The sequence below is a fragment of the Bufo gargarizans genome, chromosome 4 (genome assembly GCF_014858855.1).
Source record: "Bufo gargarizans isolate SCDJY-AF-19 chromosome 4, ASM1485885v1, whole genome shotgun sequence".
Taxonomy (NCBI): Eukaryota; Metazoa; Chordata; class Amphibia; order Anura; family Bufonidae; genus Bufo; species Bufo gargarizans.
In genome coordinates this window covers 324,354,652-324,379,546 of record NC_058083.1, presented here as the reverse complement: position 1 = coordinate 324,379,546, position 24,895 = coordinate 324,354,652, and the positions used below count along the sequence as shown (strand labels likewise).

At 44.2% G+C, this 24,895-nt stretch overlaps 1 protein-coding gene across 1 annotated transcript in view; it reads right to left on the bottom strand.

Annotated features, from left to right (window-relative positions):
- Nucleotides 1–24,895, bottom strand: part of PEX7 (peroxisomal biogenesis factor 7) — a 206,963-nt gene that overhangs the window by 63,418 nt on the left and 118,650 nt on the right. The gene's annotated exons all lie outside the window — the stretch shown is intronic.

Here is a 24,895-nt window from a genome sequence, read left to right as displayed (position 1 = left end):
GAATTTTATTTTTACTTTTTCAAAAATGAAAATTCCCAGGATATCGGTATAAATTATCGGCTATTGGCCTGAAAGTTCACAAATTATCGATATCGGCCCTAAAAATCAATATCGGTCGATCCCTAGTTACATCCCAGCTTCAACTATCAGTGGGTCACCAGACATGGTGACAGTGAAGCGATCGCAACTGTCCATGCCAGTTGCCGGACCCATCTCTCCAGCACGGGACCAATTATGTCAGTCCCATGCCGCCAGTAACAGACTGGTCCATCACAGCGCTGACCGGTAGATTTGCCGGCATTCCTGCCTCTTTCAAGCACCGTTCTGCCAGCGTCAGAACATAAGAATGCCACTGCAGAGCCTGTGAAAAGGCCCTGCATAAAAAGAAAGTTTATATGAGAGTAAAAAAATTATTTTATTTATAAAAGTGGCCTTTTAACCCCACTTGTCATCCACCCACTGGGATCAGGATCGCAGAACCAGTGTGCCCAGTTTGCCTGATGCCATCAGCCTGTTTCTCACTCCTAGACTGTCCAGTGCTCATTTCACTCCACTGGTCACCCACACCACTATTTGATGCAATTTCTATTACTTAATATGGCCCACAGATATTTGACGGCTGAGGAGGCTATGCTCTGACTCGGGCACTGCCAGTGATGGTGAAGATTATATTTAATATCTTGGTGCCTAATGAAGACTGTACGGCAACACACAGTGACTTTGTACTAGGGAGCTATATGGTTTGTGTAAATGCAGCCCTGCCATTTTCATGAGACTTACTATTAGACACTTCTATTAAGTTAATAAAATATAATTCCTCATTATCAGTAATAGCAAAGGTATGCTGGCAAAGCTTTAAATACCGTATTTATCGGCGTATAACACGCACTTTTTCCCCCTGAAAATAGGGGGCAAATGATGTATGCGTGTTATACGCCGATATAATCCATGAAGCCATGTTTTTACATACCGAATGTATAACATTAAGACGGCGCAGCGCCTGCCGCAGCTCCCTCCTCATGTGCCGCCTGTCCCAGCTCCCTCTGTCATGCGGCGCCTGCCCCAGCTCAATCTGTCATGCGCCGCTTGCCTGTTCATTCATAAAGTGAGATAAGCAGGCAGGCGGCGCATGAGGAGGGAGCTGGGGCAGGCGGCGCATGAGGAGGGAGCTGGGGCAGGCGGCGCATGAGGAGGGAGCTGGGGCAGGCGGCGCATGAGGAGGGAGCTGGGGCAGGCAGCGCATCAGGAGGGAGCTGGGGCAGGCGGCGCATCAGGAGGGAGCTGAGACAGGCGGCGCATGACCGAGGGAGATGCCGGTCTGCGCCGTCTTAATGTTATACCTCCGGTACTACAGTAAGTACCGTACAATTAGATATAGAGTCAGATTGAATGTTTAACAGTTGCGGGGCCCGGTGTATTAGAGTAGAGTCACTGCACCGGGCCCCGCCATGAGTGTTCCCGCCTCCTCTCTCCACACTTATCCATCTGATGGGGGATCTGTAGATGACACTTATGGGGATCTGTGGATGACATAAGTGTCATCCACAGAGCCCCATAAGTGTCATCCTTTTACATTATTTACCTTATAAGTGGTATTAATATTAATAAAAAAAAGTTCTGAGCTACCCTTTTTTTCCTGAAATTTCCCTCTTAAAATGAAGGTGCGTGTTATACGCCTGTGCGTGTTATACGCCGATAAATACGGTAACTAACAGACAATACATCCTACCTTACAACTTTAAGTAAGAATTTACATAATTTATGTTACAGTTAACTGGCAAAGCAAAATGGTGAACTGGCAAAGGAAAAGATTACAAGTATCTCAAAGGTGAAATTAACATAATCCAGTGGTGCTCGGTATAAAACTCCAATGGAACAAGACAAAGAATCACAGCAAATGCCAAGAATGGGGCTTCTCACCTCATCCGACACACTTGTGAGACTCATGTGGTTAAATATGAAGCACTGTGGGGGGGTGTGGCCAGCAGCCACGATGGCTGGACGTGTTTGAGCTGAGCTCCGTGGCAGGCGCAGCACTATAGGCTAAATCCTGTATCCCAATTAGCCAGCAGCAGAAAAATAAACCTCCTGGAGGGGCCCTACAGCTATCAGGAAGCTGGTGCACACCCGACTCACCCTGCAGAGAACCGGAGGGAATGGCATGAACATTGAGAGCAGTGCAGCTACGCCTGTGAAGAGATGAGAGACACGGGGAGAGAAGTCAAAGCGGGAAAAGAGGCACAGAAACAGAGGCAGACTGGGTGCAGCAGGCGCTGCGAGTCCCTGCCGATTTTCCCACCAGTCGGCCATAATGCCAGCTTCCCCAGCGGCATCAGGAGGGAGGCGGAATCCCTGAGCAGCGCAGCAGTCAAGTGCAGCGGAGAATCCAGCTCCACCACAGAGTGGTCAGTGCCCTGTTGGGACGAGAATCTTAATATAGGAGGGCAAGGCAGCCTCCAGATATCCTGCACGCTTCCCTGGCAGGCACCATAATCATAAGAAAGATAATAATTACGCTATGTAAGTGCTCACAACAGTCCTGCTTCAGATATATCATCCTTTGAATCAATATTATAATGGGGCCACAAAAAGCACAAAGTGCTGCAGATAAACAGAGTTTGCAAGACAACCAGACGAGGCGCCGCAGTCTCCTTTACTGCAGCGACATCAGATACTGCAGTCCCTGCAACAGCACAAGTCCTAGAGGCCATCACGGCCTGCATGGAAATTGGATGAAGTTAAGATTGATCTAGGCCTCCTGTGTCAAGACATGCATAACTTGCGTGATAGAGTCTAACATACTGAAGAACGTATATCACACATAGAAGATGTGACTGCCACTGTTCCCAGATCCATATCCCAGCTTAATACTAAAGCAGAACTCTGGAAACAGAAAGCAGATGGCCTAGAAAATAGGCTCCGGAGAAATAACATAAGAATCATTGGCTTGCCTGAAAGAGCTGAGGGCCGAGCACCAGATGAGTTTATAGAAAAGTGAATAAAAGAACTTTATCGACCCATGCTTGCATGATTTCTCAATTGCAAAGATAGAGACAAGATATTGGCTCTAGCCAGAAGACGGCAAGAAATCAAATACGACAATACCAGAGTCTCCATCTTTCCAGATTTTTCCATAGAGCTGCAAAAACAACACACCACCTTCATGGATATAAAACGGCAGCTGAGAGATGCCAACATACCCTATTCCATGGGATATCCTGTGAAATTAAGAGTGGTAAATGGAGATGGAGAAGTTTTCTTTACCTCTCCCGGAGAAGTTGCTGAGTGGATAGCTTTAAGGTGAAGATCACCAAGAAGAGGGAACCCTTGAAACTCTCTAAAGACTGGTCACCAGATTGCGCCAATTGGACTGGCTAGGCTAAGTTGAAATTATTTAGATATGATCTATTTAGGGTTGTTGCGGATATCGAAATTTCGATACCCAATCGATACTTTTGTCCCGGTATCGATACGATACCGGGATTTCCATTTTTTCGACACTGGCTAGGGATTGACCGATTATCGGTTTTACCAATATTATCGGCCGATATTGACCGCTATCGGTATCGGCATCTATTTTGCCGATATTCCGATAGCGTATGGGGAACACAGATCGCACTGCTGACAGCGCGCTCCGTGTTCCCCTTAGCAGCACAGGGGAGAAGGAAGCAGTGTCTCCTCCCCCTGTGCTGCTGCTGCCGCCGCCAATGAAAGGACAGGGGACAAGAGGAGGGGAGGGGCTGTGGCCACTGCGCCACCAGTGAAGATTAATCTCTCATTTATTCATATACAGGAGGCGGGAGCTGGCTGCAGTATCACATAGCCGTCTCCCGACCTCTATGAGCTGTAGCTGCGATCTGCGGTAGTTAACCCCTCAGGTGCCGCGGATCTCAGCTACTGCTCATAGAGGTCGGGAGCCGGCTATGTGATTCTGCAGCCAGCTCCCGCCTCCTGTATATGAATAAATGAGAGATTAATCTTCACTGGTGGCGCAGTGCGCCCCCCAAGCCCAGTATTAGACATTGGTGGCGCAGTGCGACCCCCCCTCCCCCCCAAGCCCGCCCAGTATTAAGCATTGGTGGTGCAGTGCGCCCCCCCCAACCCCAGTATTAGACATTGGTGGCGCAGTGCGCACCCCCCTCCCCCCCAAGCCCCCCCGGTATTAAGCATTGGTGGCGCAGTGCGCCCCCAATTAAAAACATTGGTGGCGCAGTGCACCCCTCCACAGGATCCCCTCTCCCCTGCTCCTCCGATCGGAGCCCCAGCAGTGTAATGCTGGGGCTCCGATCGGTTACCATTGCAGCCAGGACGCTATTGAAGCCCTGGCTGCCATGGTAAGCTCCATGCTGCTGTGTGCACAAAGCACAGAGCAGCAGGGACAGTGTGAGCTCCTATTCACCCTGATAGATCTCTATCAGGGTGAATAGGACAAGGGTTCTAGTCCCTAAGGGGGCTAAAAGTTAGTATATATATAAAAAAAAAAAAAAAAAAAAAAAAAAGCCAAAATATTAAGTATAAATGAAAAAGAAAGATTTACAAAAAAAAACGACACATTAACAATAAACATACATTTTCTGCAGATTTGTGTAGGATTTTTTATCTTTTTTTCAAAAATGAAAATTCCCAGAATATCGGTATAAATTATCGGCTATCGGCCTGAAAGCTCACAAATTATCGGTATCGGCCCTAAAAAATCAATATCGGTCGATCCCTAATACTGGCCTACGCTTCTGCGCAGTCTAGTATCACAGAACATGAGAGCGCTGCTGTCGGCGCGCTCATGTTCCCTCAGCAGCACAGGGGAGAAGAAAGCAGTCTCTCCCTCCTCCTGTGCTGCTGCTGCCACCAATGGGAGAGGGTAGCGGAGGAGAGGAGGGCGCACTGCGCCACCAATGATAGTACTTTTCATGGGTTCAGACTTTCTTAAGCAGCAGGCTACACAGAGCGGCACCCAGGGATGTCCCAGCACTTACTATTATTCCTGGGTGCCGCTCCATTCGCCCGCTGTGCGCCTGTGCCCCATTACAGCCTCCTTCAGTCCTTCTCAATATGCTAATTACTATCGGAGCAAATGGGAGGAGACAGCAGCTTCTCTAGTGGGCGTTCCTTCTCCCCTGGCTGTAGTGCTGTCCAATCGCAGCGCAGGGAGAAGGAACGCCCACTAGAGAATCTGCTATCTCCTCCCCATTGCTCCGATAGTAATTAGCATATGGAGCAGGACTGCAGGAGACTGAACGGATTACTCTCCATTCAGAATGCATGGGGATAAAACTGATCAGTTCTTTTCCGGTATAGAGCATCCTAGGACGTAACTCTATGCCGGAAAAGAAAAACGCTAGTGTGAAAGTACCCTAAAATATTAAGTTTAAATCCCCCCTTTCCCAGTTTTACATATAAAATATATAAACAATAAATAAATAAACATATTACATAACGCAGCGTCCGAAAAGTCCAAACTATTAAATTATAAAAAATATCTCCTATGCAGTGAGTGCCGTAACAGAAATAAATAAAAACCATGCGATTCGCCATTTTTTTTGTCACCTTGTCACTCCAAAAAATAGGATAGGACTGTTCTATTACGGGCCGAACGTTTCATAAAATGCAAAATGCACGCGTCTTTCTTTGGTGTTCTTCCCCCCCGCGTGGAATTGAGTATCGCAATACTTTTTTATGGTGACGAAAGCGAATCAAAATTTTGGTATCGAAACAACCCTACGCCGATCGGCGTAGCGTTGTCACTAGGGCTGCAACGATTAATCGACTTTATCGATAATATTCGATAACGAACCCAGCTATCGAATATTCGCCGATTCGTTGCTATGCGGGCGGGTGGTTTACTTTAAATCAGCGCATCTTTATTTTACCTTACAATAAAGCTCCAGTAACAGGCAGAGCGGACGGCGGCGTAACGTCACTTACTCACATGATGCGCCTGCTCCGCCTCCTTCATTCATAAAGTGGGCAGAGCAGGTGCGCACCTGCTCACTCACTCACCTGACGTAAGGTAATAAAGATGCGCTGAGTAAAAGTTACTGCCAGAATAGTCTGCTGTGAGCAGCGGGGCCGGGGCTGTTATGGGGAGGGGGATCTGTGTATGGCACTGTTATGGGGAAGGGGATCTGTGCACTGTTATTGGGAAGGGGATCTGTGCACTGTTATTGGGAAGGGGATCTGTGCACTGTTATTGGGAAGGGGATCTGTGCACTGTTATAGGAGGGGGATCTGTGGGTGACACATATAGCATAATATGCTATATACTTATATAGTGTAATCTATAGATCCCCCCATATCAGTGTCATCCACAGATCCCCCTCCCCATAACAGTGCAAAGATCTGCCTACCCATAACAGTGCCATCCAAATATCCCCCCTCCCCATAACAGTGCCATCCATAGATCCCCTTCTCCATAACAGTTCCATCCATAGATCCCCTTCTCCATAACAGTGCCAATGCACAGATCCCCTCCATAACAGTGCCATCCACAGATCCCCTCCATAACAGTGCCATCCACAGATCCCCTCCATACCAGTGCCATCCACAGATCCCCTCCATAACAGTGCCATCCACAGATCCCCTCCATAACAGTGCCATCCACAGATCCCCTCCATAACAGTGCCATCCACAGATCCCCTCCATAACAGTGCCATCCACAGATCCCCCATAACAGTGCCATCCACAATTTGTTTTAATATGGCCTTTGAACATAATTTTTCAAGTAAAATCATATAAACCTATTTATTTTGTAATTTTGGTGTTTTTTTTCCGATTAATCGATTAAATTATCGACAACTAATCGATTATTCAAATAACCGGTAGCTGCAGCCCTAGTTGTCATGATACCCAAATTTTGATTCAGTTTCGATTTGGCAACTACAAATTTTATTTGGCTCCTACATTTTTCAGTTCAGGAGCCAATGGCTACTAGGTATTTTTTTTTTTTTAGTTTGGAGCACTGCCCCCTTTCCTAATTTTACATATAAAATATATAAACAATAAATAAATAAATAAATATCGCCACGTTTGAAAAGTCCAAACTATTAAAATAAAAATAAATCTGTGTGATTCGCCATTTTTTTTTATGCGGAATGCACGTGGCTTTTTTGTTTATTTTTTTTCGCGTAGTATCGAATGGTATTGAGTATCGCAATACATTTTTATGATATCGAAACAGAATCAAAATTTTGGTATCACAACAACTCTAGATCTATTACAGCTTCCTGTTTATACTGTTAAATATTTTAGCTACTTACTAAGGGCCACCTTTACCATACCTATGTACTCAAATAGAGGCATCACAGTAGTTGCTACAGCCTGCATGCTTCTGTCATAACACCACCAATGATGGAGGCATCCCGGTTTCACTGGCACAGAGTCTGGTATGAAAGAAGGTACACCAGACATACCACACCGTTCACGAGTATTACCGTATATACTCGAGTATAAGCCGACCCGAATGTAAGCCGAAGCCCCTAATTTTACCCCCCCAAAAATGGGAAAAATTAATGACTCAAGTATAAGACTAGGGTGGGAAATGCAGCAGCTACTGGTAAATTTCAAAAATAAAAATAGATACCGTACCAATAAAATTACATTAATTGAGGCATCAGTAGGTTAAAGGTTTTTGAATATTTATTTCAAACAAAAACAATATGGTATCAACAATAACTTTAACAGTACAAAAACCAACTTAAGCGAATATATGATTTTTGGGAAAATACCAGTTCATGCGAATTTTTATGCGAAAATTTTAATGCGATTTTTTTTGCGAATTTTCGCAATCAAGACCTAGACTCAAGTATAAGACGAGTGGGCTTTTTGAGCACAAAAATATGTGCCAAAAAACTTGTTTTATACTCGAGTATATACGGTATATGGTTAAGGAGTACAGTTTATATATCCAGTTATTTGAATGTTTATTTGTTTAAGGTTAACCAAACGAATTTGCTATATTCCATTACAGCCACTGCAGTATGTTTAGCTTCTGATACTACATACATGCCCAGGATTCCATGGCGAGGTTGACAATTATTTCATGGAATGTTAGGGGATTAGGCACTCCACAAAAAAGGTCAATGGTGCTCGCCTTTATTAGAAACTCTAACCCACAAATACTTTGTCTACAAGAGACACATCTTATGCCTACTACATCTATGGCCCTAAAGAAGCCTTGGGTACAATGGTCCGCGCACTCCTGCCATTCTTCTTCTTCAAGGGGGGTATCTCTGCTAATTCATAAACAACTAAGATTGGAGGCAAAATATCTGGTCACTGATATGGAAGGCAGAAATATATTTGTTCATGCTCTTATTGACAATGTACAGTATGTTTTACTAGGCATCTATAACCCTCCCCCTGGTTCCATGCAGATCCTACACCTAGCAGCCACCTTTGCTTAACCACAAGCTAAAGTAATCTGCATGGGAGATTTGACTATGATGTTGGATCCTGCACTAGATAGACTTACTGACATGGCAAGCCCATAAAATATAGGGTCCCCTTCGCAGCTTAAAAGATTCTTAACAGAATGTCGGTGCCACGATCTCTGGAGAACTAAATTTCCCAGGTCTAAGGTTTACTCCTGTCACAGTAGCAGTCACAACTAGGATAGACTATATACTAGGTAATGAACTGATATTGTGAAACTTACGGTCCATTACATACAGTATTTACTCAGAATATCAGACTACTCGCCAATACTAGGCACACGTAAGCGTAGTGTTCCCTCAATAATGTACAGAATGAATATACATCCGTTCTGGCTGAGCCTCATGGGATCAACAGACAGAGTCACGTATCAACTACAAAAGTTTCTTAAAACACATGAAAATGAACCCAATACAGCTATTTTGTGGGACACGTTAAAAGCGTTTCTACGTGGGGCACTACACTCTAGTATATCCTATGTTAAAAAGAGACACTAAACTCTCAGAAATGGAGCTGAAGTCACAGTGCACCACACTGGAACAGCAGTATATTCATCATCCAACTGATGCCAATATATCTGCGTGGTTACAAGCGGGTAGACAGTATCTTGCGATGCTCAAAGATAAAGCTGACAGGAAACTGTTTTTTATGAAACAGACTGCTTTCGAATTGGGAAATCAATCGGCTAAGCTACTAGCTCGGTTAATTTGACACAATTCGCCTTCTACGGCGATCTTAGCGGTTAGGAATCACATGGGACAGGAACTTAGCACTCAAGAATCAATCATCAGTACCTTTTCACATTTCTATCAAGATCTATATAAATCCAACATAACAGTATCTGAAACAGAGATAGCTGCCTACGTGGAAAGTATCCCTCTCCCTGAACTCACTAGATCACAAAGTGCCCAAATAGACCAATCTATATGTTTGGAGGAAATACTCCAAGCAATAGCAAACCTTAACAATGGGAAATCCCTGGGACCAGATGGACTCCCCAAGGTGGTATATGCCAAATATGCAGAGGTGTTGGCCCTCCAAATGTTAGCTACTTTTCACTCAGCGCTGGAAACGATACATTTACCGGAGTTATATAGGGAAACCACTATAATATTTTTACTCAAACCTGATCAGGACCCTCTTAACTGTGGATCCTACAGGCCCATAGCACTGTTAAATGTGGTTTACAAAATACTAACAACTCGCCTTAACCGGGTAATTCTATCACTGGTCCATCCAGACCAAACAGGTTTAATACCAGGGAAGTCCACCACAGAGACCATAAGAAGGGTCCAGGTGGTCACTCAGATGGGACACTCCCTGAAAGCAGACCGGGCCCTGGCTTCACTGCAAGCAGCCAAAGCATTTGATTCTATAGAATGGGCATATTTGTTTGGTTGTCTCCGAGGCTTTGGGTTTGGTCCTCAATTCCTTAAATGGGTCAGCATCCTGTACAGCAACCCTGTAAGCAGGCTACTGGTCAATGGAAAATTATCAGAGAGTTTTCCCTTTCATAGAGAAACAAGACAGGACTGTCCTCTGTCACCACTTTTGTTTGCTTTGGCAATTGAAACCTTGGCTATTAGGGTGAGAAACAGTAACACCATAACCGGAGTAACTATGGGAGAGAGGGAGATTCGTATAGGTCTATATGCTGACGATATGATCCTGTATCTGTCTTCACCTGATTCGTTACTCAGCAGTGCGGTGACTTTGATAGATGAATTTGGGGATTATTCAGGCTTGAGAATTAACTGGGGGAAATCTGTGTACATGCCACTGGGCAGTAGTAGACACATTTAAATATCTAGGAGTCAATTACTAAACAGCACTTCCAGGCGCTAGCATTTAATATCTGCCCACTAATTGAACACATATGAACAAATTTTAAAGCTGAATACACTGAAACGCCCAAAAATAGAGGGAGGAATGTCCCTACCGGACTATTTTACAAGCCGATCAGATACAGCTCATTAGCACCTGGTTCACAACAGCGGACATACCGACCTCTGAGTACTTCTTAACTCCTTAAAGGGGTTGTCCGGGATTAAGGACATTGCTCTAATAGTACAAGCGTGGCATACACATTACATACAACCAGGTAGTACCTTTGGCACAGATTTTTAAAGCCCCATTTTCATCTTTGAAATTCATGGCCGGAAGTTACTCTTTTCTTCTCCTCATTGACGTACCGGGTCACTTGCAGACAAGCAAAGCTTCCTCTTCCGCTGCTCAGGGAGCCCGATGACGTCACTGGCAGCGAATTAATCGAGGTGAATATTGATGAGGGGTGGAGTTACAGTGGCTGGCCGACATCCCGCTAAGCCCCGCCCTTTGACAACCAGCAAAGCTTCGCCCCTTGACATACCGCTAAGCCCCGCCCCTCCAGTCCGGTGAGCTTCAGAATGAATGGAGGTGAATCTTGATGAGGGGGCGGAGTTACAGCAGAGCAGAGATACAGCTGTAACCACCTGATGCTGCGCTGCCCCAATACTTTTGTATTGGAATGCATTGGCTGTATGAGTAATACAGTGTGTATTACTCATACAGCTTCATGCCTGTGAGATCCAGGGGGCTGGATCTCACAGGCTCGTCACCGGAAGGCAGCGCAGATGCCTAAGGAAGGCATTGCGCTGCCTTCCATGCCATCAGGTCCCCCCTACAGCTGCATGGGGACCCGATGGCACGCCTGATCACCGCCGCAACCACAGGTAAAAGCCGCAAACTGCAGGTCTGAATTGACCTGCGGTTTGCGGCGATCACTGACACGGGGGTGTCCTTAAGTACCGGTACGTCATGTGTCCGGAAGAGGTTAAAAACCTACCTGAACTGCAATACCCTATGGTTGGTATTAAAGGGGTCACCTAAATTTCAAAGGTCCATGCTGCCACTGCATAAATTGGCACAGACGGTCTGGAAAGAAGCTAAATCATTGGCCAAATTCACAGAGGTGGTCTCAGACATACCTTTATGGGATAATCAGTCCTTACCAAATATGCAGGTGGTGATGGGAGCGGACAAATGGAAATTGGTGGGAGCTAGTATCAGTTCCAGTAATTGACAAATGGAAAAGAAAAATACCCACACTCACTGATGAATCCATAACAGGTTCATTATAATCACATTTACAGGTGTCTCCCTCAATCCATAAAAAAAATTATCCAATTAAACATCAAGCATCAGACATATTTAACACCAACTAAATAGAATGGGCAGAGAGTCATCCACAGCATGCCCGCGGCGCGGGGAATTGGAGGCCGACTTTTGGCATATGATATGGAGCTGCAATCCAATAGCTATATTTTGGAGAGATGTGACTGACTTTCTTTTACATCTACTTCCGGTTCAAGTGCCTTGTCTGCCTGTCAGAGGTACTGAATGAAGACAATTGGGATCATTACATGACAACATTCGTGAGGGAATACCTATGTATGGCACGCAAATGTATTGCTTTAAGATGGTACAACCCTAATACACCGAACTTGACCATGTGGAAAATGCAGATAAATCAGATTTTACCATATATTGTACTAGTATACAAGTATCACAATAAACCGCAAAATCTATATCAGCAGCTCGAGGAAACGTGGCTCAGTCGGTTTAGTAGGAATGCATGTACTGAATACAACTGCAATAAATGATCTGAAAGAATAGGGAATATATAACAATGCACTGGCTGAGTAGAGAAAATGTTTACACAGTTGCTGTATTTTTGTTGTCTATATAACTGTCTGCATAAAGAGATATGGACCACATAGGTCTTCTGTCTTTTATTTTTATACTGTTAAACAGTGTAACAGGGCACTCAAGAAATCGTGACCATGTGGTTGGTACAGTTTGATATCTTTATTACTATTGTGAATAACGTTACTCAAACAAATCAATTGTAAAAATCGATAGATGAATCGATAAAATATTCGATAATATTGAATAAAAATAATCGATTTACACAAGGGCTCAGGATAATATAGTGCAAATATCGACAGTCATAAAACACAATCTCAAATTCAATTGTTCAGTCCAAATTTGGTGTGTACATCTGGGTATTGATAAAGTCCAATTGAATATTGTTATGTCCCACTTCTAATTGCAGCAGCGTCCCGCTGAAAATGAAGTAGATAGCGGCGTCCCGCTATAAAATTACTTGCAAGTAAAATTTACCTTATATCGACCGAAGGTTCTCCAGACTTTAAACTTTGGATCCTCTCCTCAGAAGTGTCTATGACACAATGTATCAAGAGGTTTTCTTAGACGACTCTGTGTTTCTGTTGGACTTAACTGCCAAGTCCACCAGATCTCAATCTATTGGTGGAAAGTCTTGTAGCAGAGATATTTCGTCGAAAGAGGCTTCCAAATGTAGTCTGTAAGTCGGTCGGTTTGGGGTACTTTGTTCCTTCAATATAAAGATGGGGGGTGTAGCACCAGACGCGTTTCAGGGTCCAAGTTATTGCCCCTTCCTCAGTGGTATGCAGCACCCCTATCAATACCCCTCTTATATACTATGTCTTCTGTGGACTCATTGGACACACCCTTGAACATCAGATCCTGTTTTTCAATCAACCCAGGTGACCAAAATTGCTGTTTGAACTTGCTCTCAAAATGACAGTTTTTGAAGTAGTGTTTTCTAATACTAAGACAATAACGCAAGTATGAAAGAGCCCTTAGTATTAGAAAACACTACTTCAAAAACTGTCATTTTGAGAGCAAGTTCAAACAGCAATTTTGGTCACCTGGGTTGATTGAAAAACAGGATCTGATGTTCAAGGGTGTGTCCAATGAGTCCACAGAAGACATAGTATATAAGAGGGGTATTGATAGGGATGCTGCATACCACTGAGGAAGGGGCAATAACTTGGACCCCGAAACGCGTCTGGTGCTACACCCCCCATCTTTATATTGAAGGAACAAAGTACCCCAAACCGACCGACTTACAGACGCTACTGCAGACTTTCCACCAATAGATTGAGATCTGGTGGACTTGGCAGTTAAGTCCAACAGAAACACAGAGTCGTCTAAGAAAACCTCTTGATACATTGTGTCACAGACACTTCTGAGGAGAGGATCCAAAGTTTAAAGTCTGGAGAACCTTCGGTCGATATAAGGTAAATTTTACTTGCAAGTAATTTTATAGCGGGACGCCGCTATCTACTTCATTTTCAGCGGGACGCCGCTATCTACTTCATTTTCAGCGGGACGCTGCTGCAATTGGAAGTGGGACATAACAATATTCAATTGGACTTTATTAATACCCAGATGTACACACCAAATTTGGACTGAACAATTGAATTTGAGATTGTGTTTTATGGCTGTCGATATTTGCACTATATTTTCCTGAGCCCTTGTGTAAATCGATTATTTTTATTCAATATTATCGAATATTTTATCAATTCATCTATCGATTTTTACAATTGATTTGTTTGAGTAACGTTATTCACAATAGTAATAAAGATATCAAACTGTACTAACCACATGGTCACGATTTCTTGATTGTTGTTAATTTACTTCTGTTAATAAAACAGTTTAAAAAAAAATATGAAGCACTGTAATTTACAAATATTGAAAAAGTTTAAGTATCTTTGAGTGGCAAGGACCGACACTTCATTATGGACCATTTAAAATAATGTTTGGGACTGATGAGGTTACATCATTTCTGTATGCTTGCTGATTTATTCTTCTTTCTGCAAAAAGTAAACTGCCACCACGTACCTTGATTGTAAGTGAACTGTTAGATGTGCTCCGGTCTCCAACACTTCTTCATCCCGATCATTGCCTGCTTTACTGAGAAATTGCTGATTTTCTGATGTGCAATGAGCTGTTTGGTGAAACAAGAGTGCTACTATTGCACCAAAAGCTCTGCTCCTTATTACATAAGCCTTTCATTCCTTATCGTGTATAAACCCCCCCCAAGTTTTGAATGACAGGTCCAGACAGGGGAGATGTAATCTCACTTGGCCTTGGCCTTTCGCCGGTACTTTGGGAATCAGTGCACACACACACACAGTAGTGTACTAAAGCTTGCCAGGGCTGAATTCATCTGTACTACACAGCCATGGCTAGCATGCCATATACTGCCTGGCCTTGCCCCTGAAAGCTGGGGGGTAGGCTGGGCGCGATAGGGAGATCAGCTTTCAGTGCAATGGTGAAGGCCTTGTAGCACCAAAAAGCTCATGGCATATTCGAAAAATCAACGATTTCTCAAGAATGCAGACACTGATCAGGGTCGGGGAAATGCGTCAGAACCTGGAGACCAGAGCACATCTGACACATGACTTAAGATTACTAAGGAAGTATGTGCTAACAGATTCCCTTCAAGCACTTATCTCTAGTTACAATGGTATGATAGTTAATGTATATTCAATATTATATTATAACAGTCTTTCTAATTAGACATTCTGACATCTACCAGTGCAGTATATCCAAATAATATTTTACAGATTGTATATAGATATAACCCATATACACAAATTGACCAAAACACCCAAAACTCCGCATGCAGTTATGTCTCAAGGAAATATGTAAATGATTACTGGGGTGGTCTGATTAGACTCTGGATCTTGCCACAAGAGGGTGTAAAAGTGATTCTACTCCCTGCCCTAAAAAAACATTTTCAGTGTCTACTTTTGGATAGAGTATCCCCTTGGTGAGGTCGTTGACCGCGAGACATACCTCTAAGGGTCCATTCACACGTCCGTTTTGGTGTTCCGCATCCGTTCCGATTAAAAACGGAACGTTATGCGGATCCATTCATTTTCAATGGAATCCGCAAATAATCGGACAGCACTCATGGTGCTCTCCGATTCCGTGATTCCGTTCCGTGGGTTCCGTTATTCGGATCCTGGAAAAAAAATATACCCGGTCCTACTATTTGTCCGATTTTGCGTTCCGTCATCCCATTCTAGTCAATGGATCCGTCGAAAATCTGGAAGACATGCTAAAAGCATCCTCATGTCATCCAGATTTTCGGATCCGCAAAAAACAGGAACGTTTATCTGGAAAGGTAAAAATACTGACGTGTGAATGGACCCTAAGGCTGAGTTCACATGGGCGTGGCGGGAAAAGGTGCGGGTGTGTTGTGGGAACATGCACAATTTGTCCACGTGAGTGCAAAACATTGTAATGCGTTTTGCACTTGCGTGAGAAAAATCGGCATGTTTGGTACCCAAACCCGCTGGAGGGGTTAAAAGAAAATAATAATAATTAAACTCACCTTAATCCACTTGCTCGAGCAGCCCGGCTTCTCTTCTGTCTTCTTTTTTGCTGTGTGCAGGAAAAGGACCTGTGGTGACGTCACTCCGGTCATCACATGATCCATCACCATGGTAAAAGATCATGTGACGGACCATGTGATGACCGGAGTGACGTCACCACAGGTCCTTTTCCTGCACACAGCAAAAAAGAAGAGGCGAGTTTAATTTAAAAAAAAATTTTTTTTACCGATCCAGCGCTATTGTACTATGCATTCTGTATTCAGAATACTATTATTTTCCCTTATAACCATGTTATAAGGGAAAATAATAATGATCGGGTCTCCATCCCGATCGTCTCCTAGCAACCGTGCGTGAAAATCGCACCGCATCAGCACTTGCTTGCGGATGCTTGCAATTTTCACGCAGCCCCATTCACTTCCATGGGACCTGCGTTGGTGATAAACGCACAATATAGAGCATGCTGCAATTTTCACCACTCATATGCACAGCCCATAGAAATGAATGTATCCAGAGTCAGTGTGGGTGCAATGCGTTCACCTCCCGCATTGCACCCGCGCGGAATACTCGCCCGTGTGAACTCAGCCTAAGACACTGTTAAAGACATTTTGCCCAGTTAACAGACATTGAGAGGAGGGGCATAATTGGATTGAGAAAAGTAGGATGGTCATTTTGGGGAATTGCCTGCCATCTAGGCTGTTCTGACCTAGGTCTTGGGAGCAGTGGTTACATGAGGGTGTGCACACAAGGCGAACAAGCTCAAGATGGCCCAGCCAGATCACCAGTAGAGAGAATTGTTTGATCTGACGACAAGCACAAGCAGCTCTCGTAGTTTCTTGTCCACCATCCAGACACAGGTGGCACCTTCATTACACACCCCTGTCTCTGCTGGGACCATTTCCAGGCGTTTAGCAGAAGAAAATTTGATTTACCATTACATGGCCTTGCCATTGACAACCAGCCACCATTGCCTTTGTTTGCATTGGGGTTGTGAATGAGAAATCTGGACCGCTACAGACTGGAACCGTATTGTCTTTAATAACGAATCCAGGTTCTGTTTGGGATCTCACAATGGTCAGGTTCTCATATGGAGACCTTGTGATCCTGCCTTTTGTGTGGAGCGACAAACTTCCCCAACTGCTTGTGTGAATCTGGGGTGCCATCCCCTACAACATACATTAATGTTCCTTCCCAACAATCGGCTGTTGTTAAGAGAAGATGAAGTGATCACCTCTACAAAATCATTGTTTCTGAGCTTTAAAGAGCTGTTTAGACAGCACGATCTGCTGCCTGGGAATGATGATTGAGGTGTCTGTACCTCAGATTATTTCACCCGATGAACGAGTATTTTGCTCATTCATCGGGTGACATTCGGCACCTTTACACGGGCCGAATATTTGGAACAAGCATTTCTTGGACTGCTCATTTCAGATAATCCATCCGAACACTGGGCCGTTATAATGTGGCTTTACATATATCATCAATGCATTCAGACACAAAGGGGGTAATTTATTAAGACCGGCGTTTTAGACCCCTGCGCTGCCGTCAGCCTCTACATAACTTTGGCGCATCCACCAGCAGTCCCTGTATACTTGCTAACAATAAAAGCCGGAAAAAAACAAGCTTTGAAGATTTGAAGCCTGTCTTTGGCTCTGTAAATAATGACTTCGCTCTGACCGGTGAGCCAAATCCCCACCTTTGTGGACATCATCCATTTCCTGCACTCTGGACCCATGTATTTTCACTGTAAAACCACAATTTAAAAATAAAAAAACAACAACAAAACAACTGCATTAAAAGCACAAGCGATTTATCGCTACTGGTTTTGTACATGTCATACTTTGCTGATTTTAAGAAACCTTCATGTTTATTGTGCTAGTAACAGGATGGGTGCTGGCACTATACCAGAAAAGGAAATTAAGCAGGGTCCCATAAATAATGTGTCCTCTTCTAACATGTTCTAGAAATAAATAAAAATTAAGCAATTTATTGCAGACAGACATGAGCCTGAGTCAGCTCTGGCAGAGGTTACGCTGTGCCTGGTGCTGCACTTAACCACAATTGGGCTTCTGCTACCTAAAAGGAGCAATTAGTAAAGTGATAGATCATTCAAGGTGACCAGCAGCGAGATCTAGACAAGAGGGTAGAGGAAATGGGGAATCTCACATTGCTTAGCTTCTGACCTGGTAAATCAATACAAAAGGAACAAATTAAAAAGCTTTTTAAGACTTAACTCACCTTATTAAAATAGAAGAGCCTGGTTTGTGTTGATAACATGAGTATTGCACCTACTGTCTAGTAGGGTTTGTTGCACTGGTGTGTTTCTCTACTGTAGTCTGTGTTTTCACAGAAGCAATTCCATTCATAACCCCATCACATTCAATGATAGGGCTGAGCTATTCATTGACAAATAACCAAAACAGAAATGCAGCCCCACTCGGTTACAGCCAGTGCCGCTCTAACTTCACCAGCAAATGACTGCACAAAAAGCAGGAAACGACAGGAGGCAGAGCCGTTTACCTTGCGTGGTTTGGCCAGTGTGGGTGGAGGTGCGGTGGCAAGATGGGGAAGTGTCTGAGAGACATAGGATGGCTGCCAAGGTATGTGCCTAGGCTGCACTCATGTTTTAGTCAAGTCACTCATGTTGTAGAAGAAAAGTGTGCCTGGGAAGTTGTAGGGATAGAATGGGGATGTTGGTGAGGGGGATGTCAACTAACATGCTAGGGCATTGTAGTCAAGTGGTTTGAAGTTAGCATTGCAGACTAGTCCTAGAGGAAGAAAAGGTTGATTGAGCAGGTTCCTGGGGTCCTACACAACGCTCACTGAGTTCTTAATTCTTAGGAAACCCATACCCTCCTATGACTATTTACACTGTAATCACAGAGCCTATGTAAGCCCAACCTTGGTTAGCATACAGAGTGGGTCCAATACACATGTGGAGCCTGCCTTCTATAAATTCACTGGAGGCCGGTTGGCACCAAAAGAGGTAGCATATGGCCTAGGTTCCCATCCAAAAAAGGTCACCTTGACATGGTGGATGGGCACAAATAATTTTGATCAAAATATATTTGCTCATATAGTGAGTATAGCATTAGTTTGTATATTTGTGTTTGCAGAGTGCTGTTGCATTGTGTTTCGTTTAGTATTTTCAGCCATGGTGACGCACACCTGCGCATTAGGGTGTGCTGATTAACAGGACTCGCACCTGTCTACCAATCAAAAGAGCGGGACCCGGAAGTAAAGGAGAGCACTGACTCTGCTAGTTCAGACAGTCCCATAGTGGTGAAAAGAGAAGTGGGCGCTCTTCTGTGGCATTCTCTTTATTCACTGCTATAGGACTCAATGGTGACGCACACCTGGGCCTTAGGGTGTGCTGACTAATAGGACTCGCACCTGTCTACCAATCAATAGAGCGGGACCTGGAAGTAAAGGAGAGCACTGAATCTGCTAGTTCAGACAGTCCCATAGTGGTGAAAGGAGAAGTGGGCGCTCTTCTGTGGCATCCTCTTTATTCACTGCTATAGGACTTCTGAAAAGAGCTAAGTGAGCGTCCCCTTCAATGTTTATCTGCAGGCCGTCAACACTGTGAATTGGACAGAGCAGTTGTAATCACGCTGCGCGGCCACTACAATTTGGACAGCTTGCGGCTTGCACCGCCACTACACTGGAAAGGGAGCAGTGCTTACACGAATGCTGAAATCCCTTCAAACAGCTGATCGGCAGGGGTGCCAGGAGTTGGACCCCTGCCAATCTGATATTGACGCCCTATGATGAGGATAAATCATCAGTAATGGAAAAAATCGGGCAACCTGTTACCAGCTCAGGCAAAATGGATGCACCAAAATCATGTTCAGGAAATAGAGTAGCAAAATCACAAAATAATCGATTAGAAATAAAGGAATGTGTCACTATCTAGTTTTAACTATCAGAAAAAAAAATATTTGGTGACACAGTTCCTTTACGGTTCCCATAGACCTTCAATAGCTTTCCACCAAGCACAATCTGTTCAACATACACATGTAAGTATGGTCAGCCGAGTATGTATGTTTTTCTGTGTGATAGGGGAATGGCCGCTGTCAGGCACCTCTGGTGTCGGCTTATCCCCCAGAGGACAAAAAGGATAGGATGTTACAATTCATCACACCTGATCCTTTTCTCCCCAGACTAAAGAGTTGCAAGCTACCCAGATAGATTAGATTGTTGGACACTCCAGCTGGTTTGGCTGACCGTACACTAATGCATACAGGGGCATTTAAACAAGGTTTAGCAAGGATTTATCAAACACAAGGAAAACTTAAATAACACACTTTGCCCTCTATAAGGCACTTACAAACCGGTGGGTAGATAAAGGGCATTATAGCAATGGAATGTAATATTCAGCATTCAGTGTAGCATAACTTTCAAAATCCCCATAAAATGTGATTAATCAGTCATGAGCTATGACTGTAAAGCAGTCAGTACTTGAGGGGTGTACAGAGCATTGCACACAAGTCGATGCTTAACAAACTAATTGTTTTAATGGAGGTATCCTGTAGTTCTGAAAAAAAATCTGTAAATGACAAATGTTATTTGTGCACTTTAGCAATTAGAAGGAAATGCTGACGTCCCTGAGCCAAATGATTAAGTCACTCAGACTAATTATTTTATTTAAAGCTGAATGTCAACAATTCTCAGATTGAAAGATTGAGACACATGTGGACCAATGAAATCTACTATTCTTATGTCCTGCTCTCAGCTAACAAACCAAGCAATGTATAGACTTTAAAATAAACAATTATACAGAAATGTGCCAAACCGTGCTTTCTGACATTCTTGTCATCTACATGAAGATTGTTGATTTATGGAACAAGTTGTTTGCATCTGAGAAGCGGATCTGTAAGCTTAAAAAAGTTGTCCCACAAAACATCTATACTTTTCAAACCAGAACCTGGATCTGAATACTTTTGTAACTGCATGGAGACTTATAAGTCATACATGCTCCTCTGGAATTCTGGGAGGGAAGGGATGCAAATAAGCTCTGTCTCTAATGCCACCAGATGTAAGGCAGTTATCCTATAAGTCAATGTTTAGCTCTTAAAATAAGCCTTGAGACATGACTTGGATATTAAATAAGCCAGCACCTCATCTGCAGACAGCTGTTTCGGGGTGATTGCCCCTCATCAGTGCAGAGCAGAGAGTACTGGATTAACTGGGTGAGAGGCCTGTGTCTGAGCAAGGGGGGGAACTAATGCTCCTTAGGAAGAGAGCACCTTAATCGGTGTGAGGAGACTTATAGGCCATACATGCTCCTCTGGAATTCTGGGAGGGAAGGGATGCAAATGTCTCTAATGCCACCAGATTTAATGCAGTTATCCTATATGTCTCTGCTCTGCACTGATGAGGGGCAATCACCCTAAAACAGCTGTCTGCGGATGAGGTGCTGGCTTATTTAATATCCAAGTCATGTCTCAAGGCTTATTTTAAGAGCTGAACATTGACTTATAGGATAGCTGCCTTACATCGGGTGGCATTAGAGACAGAGCTTAATAAGAGCTCATTTGCATTCCTTCCCTCCCAGAATTCCAGAGGAGCATGTATAGCCTATAAGTCTCCTCACACTGATTAAGGTGCTCTCTCCCTAAGGAGAGTTAGTTCCCCCCTTGCTCGGACACAGGCCTCCTACCCAGTTAAGCCAGTACTCTGCTTGTACTGATGAGGGGCAATCACCCCGAAACAGCTGTCTGCAGATGAAGTGCTGGCTTATTTAATATCCAAGTCATGTCTCAAGGCTTATTTTAAGAGCTGAACATTGACTTATAGGATAGCTGCCTTACATCGGGTGGCATTAGAGACAGAGCTTAATAAGAGCTCATTTGCATTCCTTCCCTCCCAGAATTCCAGAGCATATATGGCCTATAAGTCTCCTCACACTGATTAAGGTGCTCTCTCCCCAAGGAGAGTTTGTTCCCCCCAGACACAAGCCTCTTACCCAGTTAAGCCAGTACTCTCTGTTCTGCACTGATGAGGGGCAATCACCCCAAAACAGCTGTCTGCAGATGAGGTGCTGGCTTATTTAATATCCAAGTCATGTCTCAAGGCTTATTTTAAGAGCTGAACATTGACTTATAGGATGGCTGCCTTACATCTGGTGGCATTAGAGACAGAGCTTATTAAGAGCTCATTTGCAATTAAAAATTTAGTATAGCCACGGAGTTATTCAATAAAAAGTATAGTATCTGCATAAGGCCACATGCTGCTTTATCTCTCTGTCCATCACACCGAGGTGGCCGCATATGTTCCATTGCATCTTGCCACCAGTCGTATCTACTGTTAGAAGCTCTGACAGTTACAGGGAGAGAACAGCATCAGAAAGGACAGGCCCCGTGAGCTACCAGCTTAAAATAAATCTAGCAGAGCAACGAGTAAGGAATGAGGAGATCTCTGGATCCATGTAAGGAAAAGGCCTAGTTGTAGCTTTGTGAGAAAGAGACTGCCATGTACTATATGATGTCTGATTTTTATGTTTTACAGTAATCTTGGGATAACTCCTTTAATGTTGGCCTATGTAAGTGCAGCATATTATAGCTACAAATTGGTGTTATTAGTAACCATAACAGCACAAAAAATATTGCACTATTTGGCTACTATGGCACCAGACTCATGCATTTGCCTCTATTCATGAGCAAAACACGCACTGTGCCTGACAGGCTGCTGTACATGCACTTCTACAAAGCAGTCTGTCAATAGCCAGAGAGGTGGGGGGAGGTGCTGTGTGAACATGCCCTTGAAATGCAAACAGTGAAGACATTTCCTATATTATACAGTATTAGTTATTAAACATAAAGCCTCATGGACATGACCGTATTTTGGGTCTGTATTCAATCCACATTTTTTGAGGATTGCATGCTGACCCATTCTTTTCTATGGGGCGATAAACAAAGTGGACAGCACATGGATGTCATATCCGTGTGCTGTCCACATCCATGAAGCCAGTCCACAAATTACTAAACATGTCCTATTCTTGGGGCGTGGCTTAGCTTGCATGGCGTGAGGTAGCAAGAGCACAGGGCTCCGCTAGAATCCTGTCAAATCTTCTTCTAAACCCAGCAACTTTCCCTACTTATCTGACCGGATCCTTGAATCTGAGGTGCCCGGACCATAGGGCACCAGAAAAATACGGTGAGACCAGCCCAGTGTTGTGAAGGACGAACTTCTGCTGTAGAGAGAGTGCAGTGGAGAAGCACTTAAGCTGTTCGCTAGCAGGAGAGAAGGGCGGAAGCACATAAGAGAGGAGAACTCATGGCACAACCTCTTGGATAGGGGACTTTGGGCTCCAAGTTCTTCACCTTGGAGAGGACCCACATTACTCTTATAAGAAAGCAGAGTCCCTGCTCTGTTTTATAACTGTGAGATTTATCTCTCTATCTGTATAGAATATTAGAGGTCTCCCTACTACCGCTGCTACATTTTCTCTATTTCTCTACTAACTACCGTATTTATCGCCGTATAAGACGCACTTTTTACCCCCCAAAAGTGGGGGGAAAATAGCAGTGCGTCTTATACGGCGAATGCAGCTTATTTTGCGGTTTGCGAATTTTCGTGCGAATTTTCGCGCAAATTATTTTGCGATTTTCAATGATACACCCGCCGCGATGCCGCGTGGCGGGTGTATCAGCTGTGAGGGAGCCCGTGCAGTGACTATTCTACTACACGGGCCCGCTCACTGTATAATCGTATGTCTAATAGTAAATAGTTATGTACATAATCGCATAATGAGCGGAGTACTTACAACTACAAACGCTCGCCGAGAGGACGGAGGAGGCAGGCTGGGAGGACGGGCGCTGGCAGTGTGTGAGTCATACGTCACGCGCCTGCGCCGCCCACTTTATGAATGAAGCAGGCGGCGTGGGCGCATGACGTATGACTCACCCTGCCAGCGCCTGTCCTCCCGGCCTGCCTCCTCCCTCCTCTCGGCGAGCGCTTGTAGTTGTAAGTACTCCGCTCATTATGCGATTATGCACATAACTATTTACTATTAGACATACGATTATACCGTGAGCGGGGCCCGTGTAGTAGAATACAGTCCCTGCACGGGCCCCGCTGTCATTATAAAGCCAGTTGCCGGCCCCCAGCCCTGTATTGAGGGTCATTCACTACAGGGACACTTATGGAGGGGATCTGTGGATGACACATAGCATAAGATGCTATGTGTCATCCACAGATCCCCCCCATAACTGTCATACACAGAGACCCCAATAAGCCACCCACAGATTCCCCCATAAGTGTCACCCACAGATCCCCCATAAGTGTCACCCACAGATCCCCCATAAGTGTCACCCACAGATCCCCCATAAGTGTCACCCACAGATCCCCCATAACAGTGCGTCACCCACAGATCCCCCATAACAGTGCGTCACCCACAGATCCCCCATAACAGTGCCATCCACAGACCACAATTAGTTCAAAACCCACCAAAAGCACACCTTTTGGTTCAAAATATATTTTTTCTTATTTTCCTCCTCAAAAACCTAGGTGCGTCTTATAGGGCGAAAAATACGGTACGTCAGTTTGACAATCCATCCTCTCTTGTTCACACTCTGAAAATTACCTCATAAGAATCAAATTACTGTACTTTAAGAGCCACGTTTGCTTACATTCCATTAGACAAGCAGCTGCTTGATTTATATGGGCGGCAAAAACGCTGCAATTGTCGCTCCTCCTGCTACAAAACTATATATGGACGCCATGAGTGAGACAGAGTAGGGAGATGGAGAGTCTGGTCCTGTGGTCACATCAGCAGAGACCTCCCAAATCATGAAGGCAATTGCAATGTGTCAAGCAGCTATCATAGCAAAAATAGACCATGTTCAATCTGATCTTAGCTATCTGCAACATGATTTTGACAAAATATGTGAAAGAACCACCGATCTAGAGCGCAGATTAAGTTATTTAGAAGATATGACCCGGGCAGGCAGGAACGATACTAGACAACTGCAACATCAAGTCAAGCTACTACAAGCCAGGTTGGAAGACGCTGAAAACCGAAATAGAAGAAATAATATCCGCATTTTAGGACTGCCAGAAAGAGCTGAAGGGTCCACTCCAGAAATCTTTGCGAAAGAGCTGATCAGAGAAGTTCTGAAACTTATTGTCCTGTCTGTTTTGTTATTGAGAGAGCTCATAGAGTCCCCACTAAGCTGCTACCTGCGGGAGCCCCTGCCAGGTCATTTATTATGAAGGTCCTTAAATATTGAGATAGAGACGCTATCCTGCTGGTAGCCCGA